This window comes from Echinops telfairi, unplaced genomic scaffold (genome assembly GCF_000313985.2).
Source record: "Echinops telfairi isolate 266 unplaced genomic scaffold, ASM31398v2 ScPeMD7_24;HRSCAF=84, whole genome shotgun sequence".
Lineage (NCBI taxonomy): Eukaryota > Metazoa > Chordata > Mammalia > Afrosoricida > Tenrecidae > Echinops > Echinops telfairi.
The window spans coordinates 49,087-54,411 of NW_022103921.1; positions in this window are offsets into that span (position 1 = coordinate 49,087).

The following is a 5,325-nucleotide window of genomic DNA, read 5'->3' on the forward strand; positions in this document are numbered from 1 at the left end:
CAGATACAGAACCCTAAAACTTTTCACATATTCTGGTTCAGAAAAGTACCATACATTCCGGTAAATGACAGAAAACATGAGGATGAAAGTCCTGTGGAATGGAGGTTTCATGGGGATTTGCGCCATGCTTCTGTATTCTTATAAGGTCTACCCTAGGGTCTAGTCATCAACCGCATACCTTCAGACTACATTGACTTTCTCCCTGATTATACGCATGCTATCAAAACTTTAATTGTTGTCCAAACACAATGAGCTTATCCCTCCAGTTTGACTACAGCAATTGCAATCTTAATCATCTCTTTATTTTTATAATCCAGAACAGAAAAGTTACCCCTAGCAAAAATTTGTTAAGTCATTCTCTCTCTCTCTTTCTTTGTCTATGCAGACCATCTTAACCATCCACCCTGCATAGGCCCAACCAGAATATCAACCAGAAAAGCTATTCATAACTAAGAAACATCTCAGAACATAGTTTTTCCTTTAGACCCCTCACCATCCTTGGATGCCCCACTGGCCTGTAATTAAAAAGTGGCAACCCAAGGCCCTGAACATAGTGCATTCTTTTTAAGGCACTCCAGCCGAGCAAGACCTGACAGACTACATGCAGACAAAAGAGTATAATTTGGGGGAAGTATATTTTACATGTCTGGGTTAGTCGGGGTTGACTAGAGAAACAAATTCATAGACACTCATATGTGTATAAGAAGGTGATTTATATACAAGAGCAATTGAGTATTGAGAAACCTCCCAGCCCACTCCAGGTCAAGTCCATAAATCTAATATTAGCCCATATGACCTATACCGATCTATAAAGTCCTCTTCAACTCACAAGACATATGCAATGACACTGAATGCAGGAAGATCACAGGCAAGTGGGTGGGAGGTCTTGTGGATCCAGTGGTAGCATAAGCATCTCAGCGCTGGCAGGAGTCCACGTGGCTCCTCCAGCTCCAGAGCTCTAGCATAGCTCCATGTGTCTTGTCAACAGTAATGTCTCACAGGGAGTGAGGATGTGTCCCACCTCCAGTGAGCTATTTATTTGTTAGCACCTCCAAATGAGGTCATTAAGCTGTGACCTAATTGACAGGCTAAACTCCACCCCTTTACTCTTAAGCCTCAAATTGACAACCAATTACACAATCACCACAATGTTTGACACCAACTTTTCAATAATTCTGCAGTTGTACTTTGTGCACACTGTCCCTTCATGGAGACAAACAAGGGTATTGGAAAAGGAAACAGTCTGGATAAAAGATGCTTGAGAAGGGAATACAGATAGCATCAAAATTTGAGACACAAAGCTACTACTGTACATTTATTACCAACTGCTCCCCTATACAAACACCCAGATAAGCACACAACTAATGTCACATGATGACAAAGAGCTCACTCTCTAAAGAACATAACAGCATGCTCTAGTGTTTGCTGTCAACAAGAGGTGTTCGTTGTCATACAACACAAGGAAAGACACCCATTCCTCAGCCATACTAACAATTGTTCTTAGGTTTGAGCCCACTGTTGCAATAGCTGTGTCAATCCATCTTGTCAAGGGTCCTCTTACCTTAAGATGCCCCTCCACTTTAGCAAGCATGATGTCCCTTTCTAAGGACCATGCTCTCCTGATAGCATGTCCAAAGTACATACTTGAAGTCTCACCACCCTTGCTTCTAAGGAGCACTCTGGTATTACTTCTTCCAAGATAGATTTATTTGTTCATTTGACAGTTCATGGTCATTTCAAATAGTCATCAGCAGCACCATAATACAAATGCTTTGATTATTCTTTGGTCTTTCTTATTCAATGTCCAACTTCTACATGCATGGGAGGCAACTGAAAATACAATGGCTTGAGTCTGATAAACCTTAGTCCATAAAGGAACACCCTTGCTTTTCAATACTTTCACTTCTACTCTGTTTTCTCAATTGCAACCGTAAGGATCTTGTCCCTGGTTGATTTGTGAGCTCTCAGTTAATAAACCTTCTTCCAAAGCTAATGCCACATTCTTCATAGAATCCAGGTACTCTGATGAGTTGCTCAGTATACAGATGAAATCTATATGGTAAGAGGATACAATCCCGAGACATGCTTTTCCTGATTCTAAACCATGCAGTATTCTCTTTTTCTATTTGCACAACTGTCTCTTGGTTCATATTTGGGTTCCACATGAGCACAACGTAATGTTTTGGAATTCCCACTCTTCTCAAGGTTGTGTAATGGTTCAGAAAGTAAAATTTTTTGCATAGTCAATAAGCTCAAATAAATATTTTTCTGCTATTCTCTCCTTTCAGCCAAGATGTATCTGATATCACCAATGATATCCCTTGTTACACATCCTCTGCTGAATCCAGCTTGAATCTTATGTAGCTGCCAATATATTGTTGCAAATGTTGTTGGATGATCTTCAGCAAAATTTCACTTCTAGGTGAGAATAACGATACTGTTCTGTAATATGCACATTATGTAGCAACGTTCTTTAGAATAGGTACAAATATGGGTTTCTCTCAGTCAGATGGCCAGGTAGCTGTCTTCTGAATTTCCTAGTGTAGATGAGGAAGTACTTCTAGTACGTCATTGCCTTATTCAAACACATTTCAATTGTTATTCCATCAATTCCTGAAGTCTTGGTTTCGGCTAATGTTTTCAGTGCAGCTTGGACTTCTTCCTTCAGTACCACTGTTTTTTCATCTTTGGATACCTCTTGAAATGGTTGAATGCTAACTAGTTCTTTTGATGCAGTGATGTTATTTTTTCCACTTTGGGGCTTCCTATATCATTCAATATTTTGCCCATAGAATCTTCAATATTGTAGCCCGATGTATTAGACCAGGCTGGCACAATAAACTATCTCACCCGAGGTTTGTGATTTTTCTGGAATTACTTCAGTTTTAGACATGCTGAGCATATGTATTCTTCCTTTCTGGCGTCTAACTCTAGGCCTTTGCACATTCCATTATAATAACTTTATTTTGTCATCTTGAGCTGCCCTTTGAAATTTTCTGTTCAGTTCTTTTACTTTGTCTTTCCTTTCTTTTACCTTAGCCTGAGGTGTAGTATTAAATTAAAAAATGGCATGGAGGGAGGTGGGGGACCAGCCCCCACCGCTAGTACTACTATTACTCAACGGGTTTAGTAATACTACTTCTGGGTTCAGTAATGCACAATTGTACGTTTGAGATATGTAAGTATTATATTAAAGTCATTGAAAGCATGAGAGATAATACAATAATACAGTCAGGCATGTTACATAGTACCATTGCTCACCTCAGTCCAGCTTGGTGGTCCACGTGGAGAGAAGGGGAAGGGAAGGAGGGGAAGGGAACAAGGGAGAGGGGAGTGACCAGGGAGTGAGCAGCAAGGAGCTCAGAGTCAGAGAGAGCTATATTGCTGACTCACACCTATATACCTTTTGGGGGCAAGCCAGCCCACTAATTACAGGTATAGACATACGTCACAGGGAGGAGCTGCACTATAGGTTACACAGCAATGATAGGGTGATCTAGGGGGTGGTCTCTGGGTCTCCATAGGAACCATTATCAGTAGGGTGCAAACCCCTCCTACAGGAGCCTGTCCATTGTCCACAGAGGCAGGGAGCAGGCCCACCCCTGTGGTGGGATGAGACAGCAGTCTGGCAACTGATTGCCTTCAGGAGGGGAATGCCCGGTGCATCTGACCTCCCCCCACACTGAGGGAAATGTTCAGTCTTCTGACATCCACTTTGATATTTTCTTTCCTTCTACCTTTGTTATTCTGGCTAACTAACCTCTAAATGATACATATTAAAATATATTTAATAAACACATAATATCACATCGTAGTTACTACTGAGAAAAATCCTAACAGGTGGAGGATATACAGGAACATAAACATATTTATCTTTAGTGAGTTAGTGTAGGAAAAAACAACATGGTAATTAAAAAAAACTAGCCAGTGAATCCTGCCTCAGGAAGGGGGCAAAAAAATCAAAATTTCAATTCAGAAAACTTGGAAGTACCTTGTGGTAATGTTGCAAATACACATAGATTTCACCCACACCTGAATTCAAAAATACCTATTCTTCCCCCGTCTTTTTGTACGATTTTCTCATGCGTATAAGGTAGCTGCAAGAACTGTGGTAGGGCAGGCATACAGTCGTCCTTGCTCTTAGTGGTAGTGTAAAATCAATCATTGCCCTATGACCTCTGAATATTCCTATGAATACTGTCACTGCGTTGTCAACACCATCGGTATGATGCATTAAAATATTTAATCATTTAAATGATTAAATATCAGTCAGTGTCCCCCAAACAGACAGGGTAGGTTACATTTATAATACATTAACCGTAACAACCTCATCCTAGCACCAGAAAAGTGTCTGATTTGGTACCGAGAGATGAACCCTTCAGTTTTGTGGGTTTTTTTAAGAAAAATATTTATTTGCAATATAAACAAAGTCCTGTTGCTGGCTCGGAATATATGTGGGGTGAAGGAGAGGGGTCCCCCACAAATCATCACAGGTCCGGTAGGCGCAATTGTACAGCGATAATAAGTAAAGATTATAATAAGTCATAGAGAGCATGAGAGGTAAAACAGAGTCAAGTAATGGAATCAGACACAATTCATGGTAGCATTGCTCACCTCAGCCCCGCTTGGTGGTCCTCGTGGGGGGAACCCAGCCACGAGAGCAGGAGCAGCCTCGGGGACCGAGGACCGGGGAGCCTTTGGGCCCCCAGAAGCCGGAGAGAACCCTTTCTTTATTGCTAATGAAGCGTTATATCACTTTAGGGGGGCATGATTACAGAATTACACCTCACAGGAAGGGGCAGTACAATAGGCGTACACATTGTAGGAAGGGGATGTATGATAGGCATATGCGTAACAGGAAGGGGATGAGCTAGGGGTGTGCCCATAGCAATGGGAAGGTCTAGGGGTATACATGTGACAAAATGGGTGGACCCTAGATTCATGATGGCAGCCTAACCTTGGTCATCCTTGGGCAGGTTTGACCACTCTACAAGGAAACAGACAATTACTATCCTTATCAGAAGGGAATGGACCCTACTTGTTGTGGGATAAACAGTGGTGTCTGCTTGCTCCAGATGGCTACTTCTGATGACCTCCAAGTGTATAGTCATTCCCAAGCAGCTAAGTCTGGCATATATTTGGGAGAGACAGCTTGAGAGAAATCCTTCTGTTTCATATACATATATAGATAGATATAGATATCACAAATTTTCCATCATAAGATCATAAAGCAAAACTGGCCTCCCTCTTGAAACACACTCATTTACAAGTCTGATTCATCTTCCTGGGAGTTCCTTTTTAAAATGAGAGGGTGCGGGGAGGAAG